Consider the following 12,567-nt stretch of genomic DNA (forward strand, 5'->3'; position numbering starts at 1 on the left):
CTTTCCATCTACTATTGGGCGTGAGGTGGTTAATCTTCATTAGATTAAGAAGTACCTAGGAAGACATTGGTGGAATACACCTTTGGATGTGTCTGTGAGGGTGTTTTCAGAGGTAAACCCAGAAAGGAAGACTGGTCCTTAATGTGTGTGGAACCCCTGATGGGCTGCAGTCTTGGATTAAATGAAAAGGGGAGAAGGAGAAAGCTGGCTGATTGCTGCTGTTCCCCACTCTTTACTTCCAAACTATGAAGATGTGAGAGGTCCCAGCCCCCTCCCCCATTGCCATGGGCTCTGCCCTGCTTTCCCTTTATAATTAATTATATCTTCTTGAACTTAGAGTTGAAACAAACGTTTCTTTCCTTAAGTTGCGTCCGTCCTGTATTTGTCATAGCAATGAGACAAATAAGTAATACTAAAACTACCAAAGAGTGAGGCTGTCTGTGGCTGTGATAAACCTGACCAGGTCTTTGGAACTGGTTTGTGGGAGGAATGTGAACAGACCTGGAGCTGTAGGTCAGAGGAGCCCTGGGATGCTGGAAGCGGAGCTTAATGGGCTATTTGGGTGGGTTCATGGAAGAGCAGAATGCTGAGAGAAATGTGCCCAGTGGAGGCTCTTGGGGTTTCTGAGGGCATTCTATAGGGATCGGTGGCACAGGTGAATCAGGCTATATTCGGGCAAAGGATCTGGATTTGTTCTTCCCATGCCTTGAGAACTTGTCTGAGGCTGAACTGTAATGGACCAAGTTGTTTGATGGAGGAAACTCAAGACAGCATCGCACCCAAGCTGTGTGCAATGGCTGTTGATGACTGCATTGAATGACAATTACAGTGACAGTTCAAAAGCAAAATGTGTCAGGAGAGCAGGGACTGGAGAGGATGGCCTAGGGGTTAGCGTATAGAGGATGTCAGTTGGCAGAGGACTGGATCTCTTTTCTCACCTGGCTATGGGCAATGAAAAGAACTCATGGGAAAAGCCAAATATACAAATGTGAGAGAGACAGGCGCCATGTAAATGACCTATAAAGGGTCATGAGACTCATGGCCAAGCACTTTTGAATGTATGCCTTTCCCCAGCTAACCAGCCCACCCCCATTCTCAAGTGGAGTGCCTTTCTCTTTCTTAAGAAAGGCTCTCTTTTGATTGTCTTACAGTGTGTCCCTGGTGCAGTTCTTTGTCCAGGAACATGGAAATCTGGAAATTTCGGCCCACATGCCCTGGACTCTTACTCATGCCTAAAACAAAAAGATAAAATACATGAATTATCAAGGAAAGGAGTATGAGGTTTTTTTTTAAATTGAAAATAGAGCTGAGTGGTGGTGGCGCACACCTTTAATCCCAGCACTCGGGAGGCAGAGGCAGGTGGATCTCTGTGAGTTTGAGGCCAGCCTGGTCTACAGAGTGAGTCCCAAGTTCCAGGACAGGCTCCAAAGCTACACAGAGAAACCCTGTCTCAAAAAACCAAATATAAATATTCTTCTCTCATACAGTACATCTCAACCACACCACAGTTTCCCCTCCCTCCACTCCTCCTAGCTCCCTACCACACCTCCTCTCTCCCCTAGATCCACTCATCCTTTTTTCCCCTTCAGAAAAGAGCAGGACTCCAAGAGACAATAGCCAAACAGGACAAAATAAGATACAACAAGACAAGGCAAAAGCCCCCTGTGGAGACTGGACAAGGCAACCTAATAGGAGGAAAAGAGTCTCGGGAGCAGGCAAAAGAGTCAGAGACAGACTCGCTCCCATTGTTAGGAGTCCTACAAGAACAGCAAGCTAACAGCTGTAACAGATACACAGAGGACCTGGTGCAGACCTGTTCAGTCCCTGTGCTTGCCATTTCAGTCTGTGTGAGCCTATGATGATTCTGTGAGCCTTACTTGATTCTGTGGGCCATGTTCTCCTGGTGTCCTCGATCCCCTCTGACTCCTATAGTCTTTCCTCCCATTTTCTGCTTGGTTTCCTGATCTCTGAGGGGAGGGACCTGATGGAGACCTCCAATTTAGACTCTGCATCATGTCTGGTTGTGGGTCTCTGCATCTGATACCATCTGCTGCAGGAGGAAGCCTCTCTGATGACATTGGACAAGGTACCAATCTATGAGTGTAGCAGAATATCATTAAGAATCATTTCTTCTCTCTCTCTCTCTCTCTCTCTCTCTCTCTCTCTCTCTCTCTCTCTCTCTCTCTCTCTCTCTGCCAGTTGTGTTTGGTTCTACCCTAGGTCTCTGGGCCATCCTGTCTCTGGTTCCTGGCCATCCAGGCAGTGCAGGGCATGGGCTCCCTCTTGTGGTGTAGGCCTCAAGTTAAACCAAACACAAGTTCTACGCCACCCTTGTCCCAGCACATCTTAAGGCGGGACAGATGTAGGTGGAGGGCTTTTGGCTGGATTGGTGTCTTCTTTTTCTGTAACCTGCAGAGTACCTTCTCATACCAAAGGGACTAGAATGTAGGGGTCAAGGCTCCAAGCCGTTACCAGCTCAACCTCTCTACATTCAGTGAGCTGTGTGGACGTTGTCCTTGGCAACAAGGACAACTGTCAATTTTCAGAGAGTGATCTTCTGTCTTAGCATTAGCCTGGGTTGTTTAGGGATCTCAATGGGAACTTATTGGCCAACAACTCAACTGAATGTAACCCGGTCCCATACTGGAAGCCTTGCCTGGCTACAAAAGATGGCCAGTGCCAGAGCTATAGTAATAAAAACTGCATGGTATTGGCTTAAAAACTGACATGTAGATCAAATAGAATCAACCCAGACATAAATTCACATACCTGTAGTCACCCGAATTTTGATAAAGAAGCCAGAAATGCACACTGGGGGAAAAAAAAAGACAGCATCTTCAACAGATGGTGCTGTTCCAACTGGATGTCTGCATGTAGAAGAATGCAAATAGATCCATATTTATCACCCTGCATAAAACTCAAGTCCAGATGGATCAAAGACATCAACCTAAAACCAGACACACTGAACCTGGTAGAAGAGAAGGTGGGGAACAGCCTTGAACACGTTGGCACAGGAGACAGCTTCCTGAACAGGACACTGAGAGCGCAGGCACTAAGATGGACAATTAGCAAAAGGAGTGTGAGTTTTAAGATGCAGACAAGGAAGGTTTTGCAAAGCATCTGTAAGTCTTGAAGAGATTAGTGCCACTAAAGAGACACCAGGAACTTGGCACTGGGACAACAGGGAAGATGCCTTTCACCCCGCATTCTGATCTTTGTTAATACTTGATAATGCCTGTGTTTTCATGGTAACCATTGGGCAAGTGAGTCATTTTATTACAAAGCATTAATTTCAAATTGTAGGAAAACTAACACTCATGAGCTAAGTATTAGAGAGAACCAGCAGATGTCATTCTTTCCAAGGTACCAAGCCTTGATAGTTTTTAGGATGTCTTTAAAAATCTCCCTCCCTCCCTCCCTCCCTCCCTCCCTCCCTCCCTCGCTCTCTCTCTCCCCGCTTGCCTTTTTCCTCTCCCTTCCTCTTCCCCACCCTGTGTGTGTGTGTGTGTGTGTGTGTGTGTGTGTGTGTGTGTGTGTGCAAACTCACATGTGGATGGAAGCCAGAGGTTGATGTTAGCGGTCCTCCTCAATCACTTTTCCACGTTAATTTTTGAGACTTGATCTGTAATGAGCCTGGAGCCCTCTGCTGGCTGGCCAGCAGTCCTCCTTTCTCTTCTCTGCTTCCCTCGCTCTGGGATTACAGGTGTACACTGCTGCCTGGGGACTTACATGGGGCCTGGGGACCTGAACTCGTGTCTTGACGTTTTGTTGGTGGAGCCATAGTCCTAACTCTTAGAATATGTTTCTAGGGGCTGGAGAGATTCAGCACACACAAAGAAAGGTTTAAGCCTTTACTATTCTCCAAGAGGGACCTGGTTTGGTGCTAACATCCACATTGGGTAGCTCACAACTGTCTGTAATTCCCATTCAGGGGATCTGATGACACCCTTCTCTGACTTCTGTGGGCTCCTGCATGTTCATGATGCAGATAAACTTATGCAAGCACACATACATACATAGAAATACAAATAAATAAATCTTCAAAAAGAAAGTTTCTATATGCTAAGAACTATCATAGAATATCACTGTCGTAGTTTGAATGTAATTGGTGCAGGGTAAAAGGGCCAGCCAAATTACATCCAAACTACCTGAATGGGATTACAATACTAGGATTACTCTAGCTAGGAATTGGTTTATAACTTGCCTCCTAGCCGGTATCTGCAAGGCCGCCCTTAAGGTAGTAAATTATGAAAAAGTCCAAGGGGTCATCTAGGAAAAGCATGAAAACCCATCTCAATTCCCAGACCACCTCACAAGGGTCCTCTTACAATACACCAGTCTGGATCCTGAGACCCCGGATGGGAAGCAACTACTTAGGACCTACTTCTTCTCCCAGAGTTTCCCTGATACTGGGGCCAAACTTAAACATCTAGGGAGAGGACCCCTGACCCCACAGGCAGAAGTCTTCACTGTGGCCTTCAGTGAACCATGGGAGATATGAAAAAGCCCCCAAATAAAAATACCTGATGATGGCTAAGGCCGCTCAGCCTCCCTGGTCTCCCAAAGCCCAAGAGCCACTGTGTCCTTGTTTCAAATGTGGACAGGAGGGCCACTGGACCGGGGCCTGTCTGAACGCATGTAAACCACCCAGACCACGTCCAAGGTGCCATCAAGAAGGGCCCTGGAGTGTTGATTGCCCCCTTGAGGCATGAGGCTATCAAGCCCAGATGACCCTTCATTCCGCCTTCTTGGTCGTGAACAACCCTTGGCCTGACCACCACCATCTCCAACAGGGAGCCTGGGTCGTCATCATAGTATCAGGGCGATCCACCTCCTTCTTTCTGGACACCAGGTCTACTTTTTTTTGGTCCTGATGAAGCTCTGGGGACCTACCTCTCCTTCTCTTTCTTCTGTTGTTGGAGTAAGGAGACAGCCTGACCAGGCTCACCAAACCCCAGCACTTAGCTGTATCTTTAGGGGTATCCCCCTTTCCTAGTGGTACCACCCTGTCCCACCCCCTTTCTGGGAAAGGACCTCCTAGCCAAAGTGGGAGCCTCTATTTCTTTTATTCCCCCATCCGCTCATCATCCTCATCAGCCATCCCCCTCCTCCTCCCCCTCCTCCTCCTCCTCCTCCTCCAAACCGCATGATCTGACATACCTTTTCCCTTACTGACCCCTTAGGTAGATCCCTGGGTATGGGACACCCAAAATCCCTCTATAGCCAAATCTCATCCCCCTTATCATTCAACCACAAAACCCCACCAAATATGTAACCCAGGCTCAAAACCCACTTTCTTTCCAAAGCCTCTTGGGAATTAAGCCTCTCATCTCTGACCTAAGAAAGAATCTTCTGCTCCCCACTTCTCTCTTTTATACCCCCATACTTGCAGCTATGAAAACCAATGGAACCTACCGCTTGGCTCAGGATCTCCGACTTATCAACTCAGCAGTAATTCCCCTTCAGCCCGTAGTGCCCATGTCTTAACACTTCAAAATGACTCAAGTCGCTGACTTGACTCTTAAGATGTGCGCAGACCATTTGTTTCTGCTGGTGTCTGCTGTCCATCATATTTGGTTCTAAATTCTTCAGCCGCTTCTTCCTCCACCTGCTCTCGGCATCCATCTCTCCTCGCCTACTTGGTAAATGTCCTCTCTCTGGCTCCTGGAGCTTGCTACACCCCGGAGCCTCACCATTTAGTGGGCACTCTCTATTTATTAAGATACTTGCTCCTCTTCCTTTATTGGAGTCCTCCCTGTTTTCTGGTCTCCTCCCCCTAGGAGCTGCCTGCTAAGCGCCCCCCCCCCGCCCCCTGCAGCTTCCTTAAGCCCATTTGGACCTCTGCAACCTTGCCCCTCCTGTCTCTCAGCTCCTGCTTGGAGCTTACAGAAACTCCCTCCAGCAGAGTTCATTTTCAGACCCCTCCCCTCTTCCTCCATGGACTCTGATTTTATTATAGCCTCACTCTGGCTTCAGCACGGTTCAAATGGTCAAGACTGGCGTGAAGTGAAGGAAGAAGTGGAGTGGAGGAAGTGAAGGAAGAAGTGAAGTGGAGGAAGAAGCTGTCTTCAACGATGACAGCTTCTGCCGCTGCACAAACATATGGTCCAAATTCTCTTGTATCTAAACTTGCTTTCTCCTCTATTTCTTCTCATCTACACCTACCTGGGGCAGCTCTTACATATGGAGGTTTATCGTCCGGGAGACCCCCACCTCTAAGCAACAGCTTGTCCTAATAGGGTCAGGAAATTGCTCTATAACAGGCTGTCAAAGGCTGAGTCGGCTCCCTGTAACTTCCTCCTCCATCTCTCCGTCACGGGGGCTTTACTCCGTGCCTGTTTTCTCTGTATTTGTACGATAATTCCTGTCCTGAAAACAAAAATCACAAAAACAGGGTTTATGATGGAATTTAAAAACAATGCTTCTTTAATAAGGCATTAAAGCTGCACCTCCACGTACTCATATAGGAACTTACCTCATGCTGGTAGCCGAACTTTCTAATGTAAGAGTCACTTAGGTGGTGTTAGTTTAAAAGGACATGAAGGGGTCATGGAGAGCAGCTGAGACTTGGCACTGTGTGGAAGGACTGAATTCCCAAGGAGAGCCCAGGAGAGGCTGTTGGTGAAAATTCAGCCCAGTTTTAGTAAGAGTCCAAGAAAGTGTTATAAAGTTCTGAGAATATGAAAGCTTAAGTAAGCTCTGAGAGTCCAAGAAAGTGTTATATAAATGAAAGTTCTGAAGGTATAAGAATCAGATGCTCTCACCTCGCTGCTTGTTAATTGCTCTGAGCTAAATATCACTACCACCCCTTTCTCTCCCACATGCCTCTCTTCGGTATCACAGACCGCTTTAACTCCTCAGGATCACACCTTGTGGGCACCGTGGATTCTGAAGACTGCAATAACACCACAACCCTTAGTACTACCACCCAGCCCTATGTCCAAACATTCACAATGCCTCATTTCTCTGTGGTAACACAAGTTTACCACTGCTTACCCACTACGGGTCTGGGACTTGTTCCCTGGTGTTCCTTTTTCCAAAGCTAGGGGTGGTACCTGGTGAAGAACCCTTGCCAATTCCCATCACTGGGTTTATAGAGGCAAGGCATGAGAAATGAGCAGTTCAGGTCACACCCCTTCTAGTAGCCTTGGGCACCAGAGCAGCAGGACTGACTACCTCACTAGCTAGTTACCATCGGCTTTCCTGGATTTCCATCCAGGATCTCCAATGGGTGGCTCAGACCATCCTAACCCTCCAGGGCCAATAGACTCTCTGGCTGCCATAGTGCTACAAAATTGGTGAGGATATGATTTACTAACAGCAGAGAGAGGTGGTCTTTGTCTCTTCCCTGGGGAGGAATATTGCTTCTAATGTTAATCAATCAGGTGTAGAAAAGATGAGATCCAACAACTTCAGATGGATCTTCAAAAATGTAAGAAACAACTTGGTGCCTCTGGCCAGTGGATCACTGATAGTCCAATATGGAACCAGACGCTACCCTTCGTAACCCCTCTTCTCCTTTTCTTTCTTTCTTTCTTTCTTTCTTTCTTTCTTTCTTTCTTTCTTTCTTTCTTTCTTTCTTTCTTTCCTTCCTTCTCTTTCTTTCTTTCTCTCTTCCTTTCTTTTTCTTTTTTTTCTTTTCTTTTTTTTTTTTTTGGTTTTTCGAGACAGGGTTTCTCTGTGTTGTTTTGGTGCCTGTCCTGGATCTCGCTCTGTAGACCAGGCTGGCCTCGAACTCACAGAGATCTGCCTGGCTCTGCCTCCTGAATGCTGGGATTAAAGGCGTGCGCCACCATTGCCCGGCTCTTTTCCTTTTCTTAATCCTCTAGTTGTGTGATGCCTTGTAAACTTGTCTAGATTCCTTCAATAACAGATTCAAAAGATTTCTAAACAGACTTTTAAACAGTTACTATTACAGGATTACCAGCCCCTAGCTTTGGAGCCAGAGACCTGTAGCACCCAGTGATATCCTGATGATAAAGATCAAGATTGACCCAAGAACCTCGATGCCCCAATTCAGCAGGAAGTAGTCTAATGATAATGTTGCCTCCTTTCTCACCCCCAGTTGTTTATTAATAAACAAAAGGGGGGAATGTAGGGTAAAAGGGCCAGCCAAAGAAACACACCTTGACCTTGAAACCAGAACCAAAGAAACATACTTCGGCCCTGAAACCAGAGCCAAAAAACACACTCTGCCCCTGAACAACTCAGCACAAAGACCAACTAATCCCTGATCAGGAAAACCAACCAATTCCTGAGCACAAAATCCAGCCAATCTCTGAGCTTGTCCAAGCTCAGGGACTGAAATCTGACCAGTTCCTACCCTGAAAACGTCACCCTGAAAAACTCCATCTCTAAGAAGCCCTATATAAGGCCTGTACCTGTTCATCTGGGAGCTGCCTTTTCCCTCCCTGGCAGAGGCAGACACCTTCCTGGATATCTTCCCTCCCAATAAATCTCTTGAACGAGGTTTGGGTGAAACCTTCTTTTGCCAGAGTGGAGCAGAGGGGAGCAGAGTGGTAACACTTTCACTAGGGAAACCCTTCCCTGCCAGGGCAGAATTGTTACAATGGGGAAACCTTTCTCTGGAGCAGGGCTGTAAGCTGCTACACTTACAGTGATTTCGTGGTATTCCTTGGCTCCCGACTGCCAGAATACTTTTCCATCAGAGCTGCTTACAATTGGCCCCCATAAGCTCGTAGGGGGTGGCACTATTGGGAGGTGTGGCCTTGTTGGAGGAAGTGTGTCACTGTGGGGGCAGGCTTTGAGCTCCCTTTTGCTTAAGCTTCACTCAGTGTCACTGGCCACTTCTTGTTGCCTGCAAGATGTAGGACACTCTACAGCTCCCGTCCCATGTCTGCCTGCACTCTGCCATGTCCCACCATGATGATAATGGACTGGACCTCTGAACTGTAAACAAGTCACACCAATGAAATGTTTTCCGTTAGAAGAGTTGCCATGGTCATGGAATCTCTTTACAGCCATAGAAACTCTAAGACAACATGTATAGATATTTTCTTGCATGATCTTATAAATGCAAATATCATTGCACTGTATATCTCTGCCTACTTTATAGACTAGAAAACTACTTATATGAAGTGAGTGGCTGGGGAAGTACCCCTCTACTCAAGAAGGCTCTTTGTTTAGACCCACCACCCCACACCACTGGACAAAAATGACTCAAGTTCCTGACTATCACCAGCTTGGGGTGAAATCAAGCAGAATAAATCATCTTTGGTGAATTATTTCTCTCTCTGTCTCTGTCTCTCTCTGTCTCTGTCTCTCTGTCTCTCTGTTTCTCTCTCTCTCCCTCTCTCTCTCTCTCTCTCTCTCTCTCTCTCTCTCTCTCTCTCTCTCTCCCTCTTCCCTATGTCCAATCTTCTGACATCGTGACGTGTTGTCACATTTGTGGGGCTACACTCGTACTGTCCTGGGATGCCTGTGGCCCGTAGGCTGTAGCTTGGATGTGTCTGAACTACGTGGTACTGCAGCTCTATAGTCCTCAAACCAGTCCAATGAATACTCATGGTTAGGCTCCTGTGTATGGTGAGGCACAAAAGCAAGCCCCGCCCTTCTTCTGGACCTCCTGCTCTCCCTTGCTTGGGTATTGTCTAGGATGGCTGCGCAGTCCTACAGCTGACTGTCACCTGCACTCTAGACCACCCCTTCATAGGCTACTGCTCGGTACACGGTGCTAACCGTTCTTCTCTGTCTCTGGGGATACGGCCAGCACACGATTTACCCACCCCACCTCTTCAAGAGCTTTGAAAACTATGACAGCTCTTTTAAATTTCACTGACTTCTAAAATCTGTAGATGATGGGACAGCGGATGTTGGGTGTGGCCAACCCTGGATGGTTCTAATCCCGTCCCTATAGCATGTCTTGCTGTCACTGAACTCAGTTTACCTGTTCAGGCTTTCCTTTCCCTCATGGTGGGGTACTCCCAGGAGTCTCTGTCCTGTCCTGTCAACAGTCCTGAAGATCACACCCCAACTGTGCCAGAGTTCTCAGCCTTGGTCTCAAGCACAGGCGTTCAGTGCATCTGTGTGGGCCCAGGTCAGTCCTGGCTTATGGTCGCTGTGCTGTAGTAATTGTTAACCCTTCTGTTCACTCTCAGAAGAATCCTTGTTGGGATAGCAAAATGTGGATGCCATTCTCTCTCTAGCCATCTTTTCCATAGCCTAGCTGGAAAGAGCGGGGAAGGGGAGCTCGGAAACCAGGTCAGTAGTAATTGTGGAATTACCCAGTATGCACTTCTGCTTAGTTTTCCTTGCCTGACCTGTGCTGTGCTGCCGGGACAGTTCCGACCCTGACTGAAGCCCTGATGGTTTCTAATCATTTCTCCAAAACCTGGCCTTCTCTGTGCCTGGAGTCTTGGTCATTTGGCCTCTGTCACCAGCTGTGGCCTTCCCTCGAGGCCCACCCAACACGCTGTCTTCCCAGTGTGCTTGCTTTGTGCTTTGCAAGGCATGCTGTGCTTAGATGTCATGGTTCCACCAGGAAAGAGGGTGTTCTACCAGAAAGGTCAAGGGCTTTGAAGCCAAAAGATCCAAATTCAAATTCTACCTTGGAAGTTAGCTGTGTGATATTGGACATGCCATCTTAACACCTAGCATGTGTGGGATGGAATTATTACTTGGAACAGATGGATTAACTTGTGCACTGGAGGATTTCCTAGTGTGCTCAGGCTGAGTCAGTTACCTGAGGCTAGGTCAGTCTTTTTGGAAAATCAGACTTCTGAACTAGTTAACTTTAACTGTCAACATGGCCTAGAATCACCTGGAAAGAGAGTCTTAATGAGCAATTATCTAGATCAGTTCAGCCTGTAGGCATGTTTGGGGTGGGGTGGGGGCTTTTTTTTTTTAATTTAAGATTTACTTATTTATTACATATACAGTGTTCTGTCTGCATGTATGCCTGCAGGCCAGAAGAGGGCACCAGATCTCATTATAGATGGTTGTGAGCCACCATGTGGTTGCTGGGAATTGAACTCAGGACCTCTGGAAGAGCAGCCAGAGTTGTCTTAACCTCTGAGCCATCTCTCCAGTCCATGGGGGAGGTGGGTGGCTTTCTTAAATGTGAATTGATAAGAAAACCCAGACAACTGTGGGAAGCACCATTCCCTAGGCATGGGATCCTGAACAGAACAGGAGAAAGCTAGCTGAGACCAAACAGGACGTGTTTATTCTCTCTCTGCTCTTGACTGTGGATGTGACATGATTAGTTGCCAGAGCTCTCCCAAACATGGTTTGTTTGTTTTTGTCAGTATGTTTTATCACACCATCAAATGTGAAACTAGAACATGGGGCTATATGTAAAAGAAGCTGGGAAAGTCAGCCAGGACCAACCAAGCTGATTGCCCACTTTCATTTTAGGGGGACGACCGGCTAGTTCCTTCTGTCCTCTCTTTTCAGCCCTCCAAGCCTAGACTGCTCTCATGGAGGAGTGCAGCTGACATTGTTCTCCATCTCATCAGCTTGTAAAAAAAAGATCCAGGGGCGTGTGCCAGGAGCAGGGGAAGAATCTCTCTCCCAGCAATCCTTTCCTCACTTTAGATTCAAGACAACGGGAAAAGCATTATTTCAGCACTTCACACTGAGGTGAAATCAGAAGGAATTGGGAACATGTGTGTTATAAGCATCCATATTAATGACCTGAAATATAAAGCATACTGGCAAGGCCACATAGATAATAGTTCTGTTCTTCCTTGGATAGGAGATGGTGCAGAAATTTAAGATTTCAGTAAACATCTCCCTTCCGTGTAGAAATCCCCAGCCTGGGACTCAAATCTGATTAAGTGAGTCAGGTTTACATTTATTACGGTATATTACTGACATTTTTCAGCATTCAGAAGTGACTGGTGTCTCTGTGGATCTGGTCGGTTCCTGGCAATTATGCACTTGGCTGCTAGTGTAATCCAGCCTGCCAAATGCTGGAATGATGCTCCACGTCTGCGGCTTTCAATCTGGGGAGGATGCTGTCCCCCACCACGCTCCTTCCCAAGGTGGCCAAATCCTGCCTACAGTTTATTTACATCTGTTTGTCCTGAAACTGGACCAGAAGGGATACAGCCACATCCCTTTGCCCTGTTCAGCTTCTGCAGAAAACATCTGGGAGACTGTGCACTGATTTCACAACCTGTCTGCTACCTTTTTTTTTTTTTTTTTTTTTTTTTTTTTTTTAAGAAGTCAGTTCATGCATAGTGCCTTAATCAGAAAATCACATTCAAATATAACCCATTGGATGGGTTATTCAAAAACACTAATTCCTCAGAGACCATCAAGTCTACATCCTTGTTCAAATCCTAGACTGAATAATGACATTCTTTGACTGGAAGGTTCGTGTGAATGCCCCTGTCTCAACAGGAGCTGTTTCAAACTTGCTTGTCCATCGGTCTTTACTGAGTCGGGGTGGGAGCGGGAGGTCTGTCATTTAGCATGAGGGCTCTGGTTAAAAAAAAAATAACTTTAAGGAACGTTTTCAAGGACTGCCTTGGTATACATGAAGATGATGGGGGCATGTGCTCCTCAAGACAGGGGTTGATTGATTTGTTTTTTGACTACAGA

The sequence above is a fragment of the Peromyscus eremicus genome, chromosome 9 (genome assembly GCF_949786415.1).
Source record: "Peromyscus eremicus chromosome 9, PerEre_H2_v1, whole genome shotgun sequence".
Lineage (NCBI taxonomy): Eukaryota > Metazoa > Chordata > Mammalia > Rodentia > Cricetidae > Peromyscus > Peromyscus eremicus.